Source organism: Manis javanica, chromosome 1 (genome assembly GCF_040802235.1).
Source record: "Manis javanica isolate MJ-LG chromosome 1, MJ_LKY, whole genome shotgun sequence".
Lineage (NCBI taxonomy): Eukaryota > Metazoa > Chordata > Mammalia > Pholidota > Manidae > Manis > Manis javanica.
The window spans coordinates 94973123-94985072 of NC_133156.1; the positions used below are offsets into that span (position 1 = coordinate 94973123).

The 11950-nt window shown below is 42.6% G+C and overlaps 1 protein-coding gene across 6 annotated transcripts in view; it reads right to left on the reverse strand.

Moving 5' to 3' along the window:
• ARHGEF28 (Rho guanine nucleotide exchange factor 28) overlaps window positions 1-11156 on the reverse strand; it is a 327107-nt gene extending 315951 nt beyond the window's left edge. For 2 of the 6 annotated variants that reach the window (XR_012130564.1, XR_012130563.1), the window contains exon 1: window positions 10591-11006. The gene's annotated coding sequence lies outside the window, so the exon portion shown is untranslated. Of the gene's footprint in view, window positions 1-10590; window positions 11007-11057 lie in introns of those variants that run through there. The other 4 variants (XM_037026121.2, XM_037026120.2, XM_073235080.1 and 1 more) reach the window with 3 other exon arrangements.
• Window positions 11157-11950: the final 794 nt, after the last annotated feature.

An 11950-nucleotide genomic window follows, 5' to 3' on the forward strand; every position in this document is an offset into this window, starting at 1 on the left:
TATCAATCATACCTTAATAAAAAATTTTTAAAAAAAGCATCAAGCTACTCTGCGTAAGTTTCAGGCACCTGGACATGCCAGAATAGGAAAGAATCCTATAATATTTCCCAACCATAATCTATCGGGAACTGTGGAGAATGACATAATACAAGTGTAGGAGACAGGCACACGTCATTCCAGTTTTCAAAAGGCAAATTCCACAAACTAGACAGAAGGAGCTTCATGCTGATACTAAACAAGATTTTCAAGCAGAGTTTTTAAGAGCTGACACCTAAGTACCTCAAAGAGGAAGAAGTGGCTACTTGAACCCAGTATGGATTCCCCAAGAGTAGGTCAGTTGAAAATAATCCCATTCCAATATCTGGCTACCAATTAGTACCTCCATATACTAGAGACACAGATTTGTTCAACAAAATATTTACCCTTAGGATAAGAAAGAAGGTTAAGAATCAGATGCTAGGACAACTGAGAGTGATAGTTTACCAATTTCAGGTAGTTATTTGGCATCAAAATGAAGTTTTTAAAGACACTCCAAGTTGCTCTGCCTGAGATTTCAGCCTAGGGAACAATTGTATTATTTCCTTAAGGCGTTAAAGAAATGTATACCAAACATGTGGAAAACTTGTGACTAAAAGGGTTAGTAAATATAAGTTTATAAGCAATCTAAGAGACTCAGACTAGAACAAATGGTCAAATACAGGAAATAAGTTGGAGATAAATACTAAGTTCCATTCATGCAACTAAGAAAGCAATTGTACAAGCCCATGAATGAGGAGATAAGGATCAGCAGCAACATGTGGGGGAAAAAAAACTAGGTAATTTTGAGATGACTGACTGTCAAGAATCAATAGCCCTATGTAGAAGTACCATAATTGGAATGCCTTGTTTGGAAAATTATTCTATCCCAGGTTCTGGGCTAGGCACTTTACATGGACTATCTCAGTGAGTCTTCATAGCAACATGATGACAGAAACATAAAACTGAGGCTAGAAATTTAGGCGATTTACCCAAGGTGGAAGGCAATACAACCATGAGTCTCCTCATGTCTCCAATTTGCAGCTAGTAATCTTGAGGCAGCTTCAGTGCTCCCCTAGAGGGGGAGTTTCAGCAAGATTGGGAATGGTTCTACTGTGCTCTGCACTGTCAGAAGCCTATGGAAGTATTATATTTTAATTGGCAAATTAGAATGTTTGGTATTCAGGTTGTCACTAAAGAGCTGAAGAACTTTTTCTTTTCCATCTTAAATGAAGACTTGAAAGCAGGGTATGTAATTAATTTCTTTAATGTAAGGGGTTGTCATGAAAGAATTGTTCAGAACAGCCCCCAAACAGCAGAACTATGTTGAACTTAAAGCAGGGGAGAATTCTAACAGCCTAAGCTTTCTAAAGATAGCCACAGAGGAGGATTTGATGTCAGCAAGATGGAGAGCTAGGAAGTCCCAATGTTTGTTCCCCCAACATCAAAAATAAGTATCTACAAACCAACAAAAACAGCTCTGGAAAAGCTCTGCAATCCAGTGTAGAAGCAGCAGAAACCCTCTGGGACTCTAACACTGAGGCTGGCCATGGAAAGAAAGCATAAGCAGCATTTTACCTGTGACACTCCATCCCCCAGTACAGAGCAGTTTGGTGCCAAGAAGGATCTGCTTAGAGGATTTCACCCCACAGGGAAAAGGACAGTAAGAAAATCTAGCAGGCCTCATTAAGAATTCTCCAAGGAAGACAGCAGGAGAGGAAGACAGCAACAAAGGAACTTTAATAAAATAATCAGAAAACAATTAACAAAACGTCGATAGGATGTGCTTACCCAGCAACAACTACTAAGTTACTCTAAAAATAAGTGGTTTCAGTTAAAAGAACTGAACTGATTAAAGAAAAAAAATAAAACACAAGACCCAACTACACACTGCCCCTAAGAGATTTACTTAACCTTTAAGGATGCACAAAGGCTAAAATTGAAAAGATAGAAAAAAGATATTTCATGCAAATGAGAACTAAGAGAACAGGGGTAGCTATACTTATGAGAAAAAGTAAACCTTAAGTCAAAAGCTGTAATGAGAGACAAATAAAGGCATTATATAATAAAAAGGCCAACTGATCAAGAGGATATAACTATTACATGCATACCCAATATGGGAGCACCTAAATGTACTAACAGAGTTGAAGGCATAAATAGATAGCAATGCAGTAGGGGACTTCAATAACCTATCTTTAACAGTGGATAGATTATCCAGACAGAAAATAAACAAAGAAATAATGGACTTGAAGTACATCATAGGCCAAATGGCTAACAAACATTGCATCCAACAACAGAATACACATTCTTCTCAAGTACACACAGAACATTGTTCAGGACAGATCATATGTTAGGTCACAAAACTAGTCTTATATTTAAGATTTAAATAATATCAAGTATCTTTTCCAAAACCACAGGAGTAGTTTTCTGGTATAAAACTAGAAATTGAACAGGAAAAAGACTGACAGAAAAAAAAATCAGTTATGTGGAAATTAAACAACACACTTCTGAACCAAATGGGTCAAACACCAAAAAGGAGATTAAAACAATGAAAATGGAAACAGAACATACTGAAACTGATCAGGTGCAGCAAAAGCAGATCTAACAGGGATGTTTATAATGATAAACACCTACTTTTAGAAAAGAAAAAATATACAAATCAATGTGTGATAAATACACTAATAGAATGAGAGACAAAATTCATGATTCTCTCAAAAGACGCAGAAAAACCCTCTGACAAAATTCAACATCCATTCATAATAAAAATTTTCAACAAGTTGGGTAGAGAAAGAACATATTTCAACATAATAGAGGCCATATATGACAAAGCCACAGCTAACATTATAATATGAAATGTTGAAAGCTTCTCCCCAAGATCAGGAAAAAGACAAGGATTCCTACTCTTAACACTCCTGTTCACATAGTACCAGAAGTCCTAGCCATAGCGATTAGGCAAGAAAAAGAACTAAAAAGGCATCTAAATAGTTAAGGAAAAGTAAAATTTTCTGTTTGCAGATGACATGATCTGGTATACAGAAAATCCTAAGGACTCCACCAAAAAAATCCTGCAGACTTAAATTCAGTAAAGCTGCAGAAACAGAACACACAAGATCTTTTGCATTTCTATATACAAATGATCTGAAAAAGAAAAAATCCCATTTTGAACAGCATCAAAAAAAGTAAAATACATAGAAATGTCTAAACAATTAAAAGATCTATACAAAAACTAAGATATTAATAAATGGGAAGATATCCATGTTCATGTATCTAAAGAGTTAATATTGTTAAAGTGTCCATACTACCCAAAGCCATCTATGAATGTATTCAATGTAATCCTTATCAAAGGTCTAATGGCATTTTTCACAGAAATGGAAAAAACTATCCTGAAGTTTGTATGGAACCTCAAGACCCTGAATAACCAAAGTAATCTTAAGAATAAGGCTGGAAGTACAGTTTGTGATTTCCAACTTTATTACAAAACTGTAGTACTCAAAAGAGTATGGTACTGGCATAAAAACAGGCACACAGACAAATGGAACACAATCAAAAGCCAAGAAATAAACCCACACATACATGGGCAACAAATACTTGAGAGTCAAAAGTACTCCACTGAGAAAAGATACTCTTCAATAAAAGGTGTTAAGAAAACTGGGTATCAATATGCAAAAAAATAAAATTGGACCCTTACCCTTGCACTACTCATGAAAATTAATACAAATGAGTTAAGGACTTAACCTGAAATGATAAAACTCTAGGAAAAAACACAAGCAATAAGCTCCTTGACATAGGTCTTGGTGATGACTTTTGCATATGACACCAAAAGCAAACAAGTAGACTACAAACTGAAAACCTTCTGCACATCAACAAGTGAAAAGGCAACCTACAGAGTGGGAGAAGATATCTGCAAATACACCTAATAAGGAGTTAATATGCAAGATGTAAGGAACTCATACAATAGTAAAAACTAAATTTTTTAAAAATTGAGCAGTCTAATTTAAAAATGGATAGAGGACTTACATAGACATTTTAGCAAAAGTGACATACAAATGGCCAACAAGTACATGAAAAGGTGCTCAACATCATTAGTCAGGGAAATGCAAATCAAAACCATGATAGATCACCTCATCCCTGTTACAGTGGCTATTATAAAAAAAAATAAGAGGTAAATGCTGGTGAAGATGTAGAGAAAAGGGGACACTAGTGCACTGATAGTTGAAATATAGATTGGTATGGACCATAATGGAAAACAGCATGGGCACATCTCAAAAAATAAACCATCTGATCCAGCAATTGTACTTCTGTGTATATATCCTAAGGAGATGGAATCACTGTCTCAAAGAGGTGTCTTCACTCACCTGTTCATTGCACCATTATACACAATAGCCAAGATGTGGTAAACATATCAACAGATGGATAAAGAAAATGTGGTATATATACACAATGGATATTACTCAGCCATAAAAAAGGCAATCTTGCCTTTCACAACAACATGGATGAACCTGGAGGGCAATTATGCTGTGTGAAATAAGTCAGACATAAAAAGGCAAATACTAAATGCTATCAGTAATATGTGGAATCTTTAAAAAAAAAAAAAGGCAATTTCATAGAGACAGAAGGATAGTTGCCAGGGGCTAGAGGAATGAGGAAATTGAGAACTGAAATTTGCCCTGAATGTACATATTTACTCTCAGAGTAAGTTTTGCATGGTGACTGTACATTAATATAGTACTGTATACTTGGAAGTTACTGAGATCTAAAGTTTTCCACCAAAGTCAAACTGTGAGGTAAGAGATGTGCTCATTATCTTGATCTTCATAATTGTTCCAAAATGTACATGCACAAACCACCATGTTACATACTTTAAGTACAATTATATTTGTCAATAAAGTTAAGGGGAAAAATAGATTCTGGAATCTTTATGGTTATTAGTTCTCTATCACTGAAAGTTTAAGGATAGTATTCAGTTGGTCAACCATTTGGAGGTATGCTATACAGCGGGATTGTACAGCTACTAGAGACTAGAGGAAAAGCTTAGCAGGTTTCTTTCAATTCTGAGATTGATTCTAATCTCTAATCAAGAATTTCATTCATTACCCCAGGCAGAATGTAATTTCCTAAGAGTCTCCCATTTATATTGAGGAAGACTAGCCTTCTAAACTCCAGAGCAAACTACCTTCTCCCCACCATCCCAATGTCTTCCAATGGGATTCATGCCTGACACAGGAAAACATCACTACCAGCCTTTGCAGGAATGCTGTAAAGTAGGAGTTGTTGATATGACAGTTAGCAAAATAACCAACTTAATCATCTTCTCTGAGCACCCAACAAGGTAGCCTACATCAGTCTGCATCCCACCATCAACAGGCTTACAGTCAGGTCGGGGAGTCAAGACCTACACACAGGAGCCTCTGATGAACCCAGGGGCAGGTGGTAAATGATAAATGAAAGGGACCAGCAACAGGCTAAAGAAATTCAGAAGAGAAAGTTGCTACTAAGGTGGTCAAGGGTTTCAGAAAGCACAGGTTTTGAGCTTGCTTTGAGGTCCATAACGCATTTTAGCAAAAAGGAGAAAGGGCCTACCATGAAGGAAGTCAGAAAGCACACAGTCCATCCCACAGGCAATCACTGGACCAGGCTAATGGAAGGGGAGCATCACAGGAGAAGGCAGCAGGGCACTGAAGACATGCCCACGGCATAAAAGGAACACCATGAGAAGAGGCAGGCATCCCGGTACTCTCAGATGTAGAATGCCAGAAACATCTAAAGGCTGGGGAAGAGGCTAGCAAACCCAACAGAATCATCTTTTTAAAAAACTGATGCCAGGCCCACCTGAGCAATTCTGAACCTAGGGCATTCCAATGAACCACACTTGGAATTCTGGTTTAGGGACTGAAATAAATAGCCCATAATCTAATCACTGAGCACACCATTTGAAACTATGACACCTGGCCACAAGGCAAACCAGGAGGCTGAAGCAAGAGAAACCTTGACAAAGAGCCAGGTGAAAATGCAGACAACCAACAAGGGTCATTGGGGGAGAAACAAATTGCCCCAGAGGGCTCTGCCTGAACCATCTGGCTCAGTGGAAACCTCCTCAATACTTAGACATCATTAACGAGACTGACTTTGCTCCAAGTCCCCTTGGTTAACAGCATCTCTGCAAAGGCTAATGGCGAGGTTGTCCCGTGTATCAGACATGGAACTGTCAGGAATCCCAAGAAAAAAATCAGCCCCCTCGTGTTCCTAGAGCTACACTACCCCTCTTCTAAGTGGGGAGCTTCTAAGAAAGGGAGGAGGATAGCTTGTGACCTACATGGGTAGGATCAGCTCCTACGTCTGAAATCTCTCTGCACTAAGTTCGGAAAGATACCTCTGTGATTTCCAGCTGATGACTGGTGATCAAGGTGGGGTTACTTAGCAGTACTCAGAGCTCATAATTCCTTCAAATGCTTCACAACTGCCTGCTGAGGGCACAGCATTGACCCTGTGAACTGCACCTTCCCCAGAGTGTTCCCAAACCAGGGAAGATCAAGTTGACAAATGCCCTCCTTTCAAATTTCATGATGGTTTAGAATGTTAGAACTGGCAGGTCCTTAGAGACCATCGAGTCTCCTTTCTGCTCCAGCTGAGGAAATTGAGACCCAGAGAAGGATGATTCTTGTCCAAGGTTACACAACGAGGAGGTCACAGGCCTGGGACTCCCAGCCTAGGGGACTTTCCTCTGGGGATACAGACATCTCACTGCCTCCTGAAACCTAGAAAACCTGCTAAAACTACCACTCCTTTTAATGGTCTATTTTTCACTTATTATAAATAAAACCAACATTTTCTGGCACTTACTCTTCCAGACACTTCTAGAAGGATCTCTATATATTAACCCATTGAATCCTCAAACCATCCTGAGGGGGTGGGTTATGATGATTATTCCTATTTTACTAAAGGGGAAACCCAGGTAATGAGGCTACACAGCCAGGACAAACCTGGGGCTGTCCAAGAAGATATTCTGGTTCCAGAGTCCCCATTCTTAGCCACTTTATAATCTAAAATTATTTTAAATTATAGTAAAGTAGAAAGGGAACACACCTTAAGCACAAAGGGCACGATCACTAGTGTTTGATAATGAACTCGAGCTAAGCATAGATTTCCTCAGTATCTGTTATATCTCTTGATCATCTATTAAGGGAATGTCTATACATTTGAAGCAAGTGTAAATCATTCATATCTTAAGCATTTTTAAAAGACAAAATGGTTATGTGCACACAGGTCAAATGAAGCTTGCCACTTGAAATAGGCAAGATGTTATTTAAGGCTTGGTTTAGAAGGGTCTTTTCTGGACACGCTACCATGCAAAGCAAAGGTAGTATTGCTCATCTCCACCTATGCTGGCCTTCCTTCATGAATACAAGATGTTTTCTTCTATTAAAAGGATCATTACTTTTACATTAACTTTCTACAGAATCAAACTTCAAGTTATGGAGAAAGAGCTTAAAAGAACCCACCTCTGAAGAATACACATCTTTAATAAAAGTGTTAAAAACAGAGATCACTGTAACAAATGCCCAATATACAATTACTTGCACTTTCCCTCATATTAAAAATGTCAAGTCTCATTATCTTGGTTATCCAAGAGAAGTAGTCCAGGAGCAATAATGGCAGAAATAAGCAAATTACAATTTTGCCTGAGATTAAATTACAGGGAAAATTGTTGTCAATTAAGAAGATACACTAGCACATGAAAGTTACATGACATTTTGCCAGCCAAATGTTTTAGTGTCAAGTGTGCAAGAGCTCACTCCAAATGTACTGGAACCTAAAAGCTGCAAAACCAGAAGAGTATTGCCTTAGATCTAAAATTCACAGTCTAGAGAATTAAATCAAAGTACCAGACACATTGTAGGCCCTCAATAAAGATGTGTTGAATATAAGTGAAAATGTTCAAAGAGGAGCATGATAGACACTGTCAAAATAGCAGAACAGCAGAGTGACACTGCTTTAAGCTTTTGAGAACTTTTTAACACCAGAATAACAATCAAAGAACTAAGGATTACAGAGATTGAACAAAACGACAGTGCCATGCAATCAGGGCAAATTGTTCTGTAGTATAGGAGCTGACCTGTACTCAGACAGTTATTTCCAAGCCCAGCTTTGCTTAAGTAAGGAATCTGGACTCAAGCCCTCCAGGGTAGCATAATATTTACAGTACAACTCTACATGGCAAAATTCCCTGATTTGGTACATTTCAAGTATAACACTGTTTTAATTTAGAACTCTCAATAGGAGTTGCCAGCTTGACCCATCTCTTCATGACAAATCTTAAGGTCACAGGAAAAAAACATCCTATAGCTTCTCTGCTCCCCTAAAGCTGCATACACAGAAATGCAGTTAGACAAAACCTACATAAACCAGATCTGTCATATCTGATTAGTAAATTAAATATAATTCCAGTCACCCTGTGAATCTGAAATTAACTGGGCCCTGTGCAGTACCATCCTAGCCATGCCTTAACTATAAAGAGTTTTCCAACATTTATATCCTAAGTCTCTTTCCTGTAAAGTCAGCACTTGCTCAAACTGTCAGGATTTGAGTTGGAGCTAAAGAAATAATAGAGTAGTTACCAATTTTGTACAGAAAGCTCAACATGAAGTAAGACTATATTCTTCTCCTTGTTTTGATACGTATTTAGAACACATTTCCTTTTCTCAAATGGTATATACTAAAGAAGGTCATGTATCAGCTCACCTGAAATTCCTGCCCAATTTAAATCTTAGCCACACTTCTTACAAGAGCACAATGAGAAAATATTCTGAATTCTGCAGTGCTCACGCTTTTAAAATGGTGTGAAACCTAAGTGAAGTCCCTGATGAAATTTCATAGAGCCTTAGTTACCAACCACTGTTTTCCTCTTTAAGGATTTGTAAACTGCTTAAAGGACAGGACAGGTACTTCAAAGGAAAGTCTAATGACACACCTGTTACATAACCTGTTCTTGGTTGGCCAGGTTATATGGTTTTGATAAGCAAAACAGTCAAAAGTAGGACAAACACTGATTCTCTATTCTCCATTCTCCCATTAGCCAGAACATTTATCTGAGTCTGACACCCAGTAGCTAGCTCTGTGCCTCAATTTCCCTAACCACTAAATAGGAGGCCAATGCTATCCAAGTTCCTAACTTATCAAAGTTAATGAGCACAATAGTCATGTAGAATATCCACATCAGAATATTATATTGAAACACTGTTGAATAAGAAAATTCCAAAGGTCTTTGCATTACTCTTTTCCTCCAAATACTCCAGAGGTGTTACATGGCCATGTATCAAGATTAGGCAAACACTTGTTTGCTTTAAGGATGTGTATATAAAAATCCAGGACAGATATACAGAAACCTTCCCAGATAAAGTAATACGTGCTTGGATTGTCATGGGAAAAAAAGGACCAACCCCCAAAACCTAACAAGGACAAGTCTTCGATTTCGTTTTTCTTGTGAAAAGAATTTTGCTTCCCCTGACAGTTTCAGGGCTGCAGAACACATTGGTGACAAAGCTTCAGAAAACCAGGGACCCCCACAGGGCCACAGGTTATTTCTAAATGTCTTACTTCACACTTCTGACCCAATCAGTGCGGGTCTGGTAGTAAACCTCCATAACCCTGAGTCTGCACTGGTTTGTCTAGACCAGGCAAGGGTCAATGAGAGGAGCTACGCAAACACAGATGTTGCTGCCTTTCCCCAACCCACCCAGCTGTAACCAATGGGGAGACGCTGCGGGTTCCTAGGGAGGCAGACGGATTCTCTCCTGGAAATCTAATTGGTATCTGGGAAACCAGAGCTGGGTCTCCAAGGTGGCCCGAGCACCCAGCTTCCACATAGCCCTTAACAGATGAGGATGCCTCCCTGACCAAGCGTAGGCCAGTCATTATGTCCCCTGCGGAAACTCCAAGCAAGAGCAGGTTAGGGTACCACCACCCACATTTCAGGCATTCACGGGGCAAACGAATCCAGAGAATAAGCATAAAGGAGCCCGACGGAATCTAACCGCCTGTCCTAAAACCAAGATTCTGTAGATACCTTTTAAAATACAGCAAATGCCTCCACACGAAAGAAACGTTAGTGCCTGTGTCCTGAGCTTGCGCTTGGTCTGCACTCTGGGGAAGCGGCCCTGCCAAACACCATCGGGGCCCCAGTCACCGATGGGCAGGACGAACCCCAGCTTTGCAGGCTCTCCCTTCACCGCAGGAGCGCATTTCCCTGGCGTCCGAAGGGCACGGGCCAGGCTTCCACTAGCCCACCCCGGCGCGGGGCCAGAGGGGGAGGGGGCGAGGAGGGACCGCGCCGCCCGAGCCCCCGCGCGCCGGAGCTGCGCAGCCCTCTGCACTTGTTGCCGAGCCCGCGGGACCGGGAGGCGGTGGCCTCCTTCCCGCCTTGGAGCCCTCACTACACCCCTTTCCCGCCTCCGCTGACCCTCGCGCCCCCCGGACCCTGAAAGTACCACCGCTATAGCGAAGTTGGGCGAGGTGGCCAAACTTTTCCGTCCAGGGCTGCAGAGCGACGCGAGGGGTGGAGCCCCGAAGAGCACTTACCTGGAGCTGTGGCCCCCGCAGCCTCCGGAGCCCAAGCGAGGCGCTGCCCCCCGCGCCCTGCCCCACGGCGTCCGGAACGCGCCCCCAACCGCCGCCGCCAGGAGCCGGGACGGCTCTCCGTGAGGCTGCTAACGCCCGGCGGCTGCACGGCCCGGGCCAACGCGGAGGGGCGGAGCCGCCGTCGCGCTCCCGGGCCCGGCTGGCTGCGCCCGCAGCTGGGGCCGCCCCCACTCCTCCGCGCCTGCCGGCTGCCACTGGATCCCCGGCTGCCCACCTCCCGGCCCCGGCATCACATGGCCAGGCCTGCCCGCCGCCGCGCCCGACACGGGCTCCAGGAGGAAACCTGACGCTGCCCGACCGCGCTGTCTCCGCGGGCCCCCTCCCGCCGCTGGGCGGCGGCCGGCTCGCCTCGGCTTCCCTCCCCTAGCAGGGAGCGTCCAGACGGGCGGAGGCTGGCGCGGCCCTACCCGGCCTGAGGAGGGCGAGGTTCCGCCCTGGCCCCCCACGGGCCTCGCTTTGGTGCCGCCGGAAGAAGGAGCCGGCCTGCCCGCTCGGGGGAGGGGTTGTGCCAGGCCCCGGGGAGGCTCAGGCTGTACTCAGCCAAAAGCCACCGCACCTGGGATATAGAATGGCCCAAGTGCTACGTAAAAATCAGCAGGCGCCCTTACTTATTCAGGCTCCTGTTCCTCTGACACAGAGCTTGCGAGCGGCGCCACGCTCTGCGCTCACATACATGCAAGTGGCTCCATTAGGAGTCACTAATTTCAAAATTCTCAAGAAAACCACAACCTGCTTTTACAATGAACAGTGTGAGAGGGACTCTCTTACCATCCAGTGAGCTTTTCCAGGTAGAACTGAAGCAACTCCAACCAGTGAGCTTCTCTATCACCCAGACCTTCATAAAACAGACTCCAGAAAAATTACAGTAGCTTTAGAAGCAAAATTACTGATTTGACTTTTTTTAATAATCACCATGCATCTTGCAAAGACCTGCCTTCCACAAAACCAGGACAGGGGTTAGCCCCAGGAAGCTGGCCCCAAAACAAAGAGCCAGAATTTCCCCAGCATCACCAATACCTCTCCCAGGCGTCGGCCGTTTCTGGGCCCCTTCCTGTTCTCTCCTTGTGCAGCCCACCTCGCTGTTATAGCTGCTGAGAAGGAGAGCAAAGCTGAGGAAAAGTGGAAGAAAACACATACTGTATCCGAAGTCTTTAGTCCTGTTCCAAGGCAAAGGTCTGGCGTTCTGCCTTAATAAAGCCTTAATAAAGGGGCCCCAAATTGGCATTGCACTCCTGACACCACCCCCCTCCACCCCATGCTGCAATCCCAGCTGATACTATTTCACACAGCTGTGAACCTA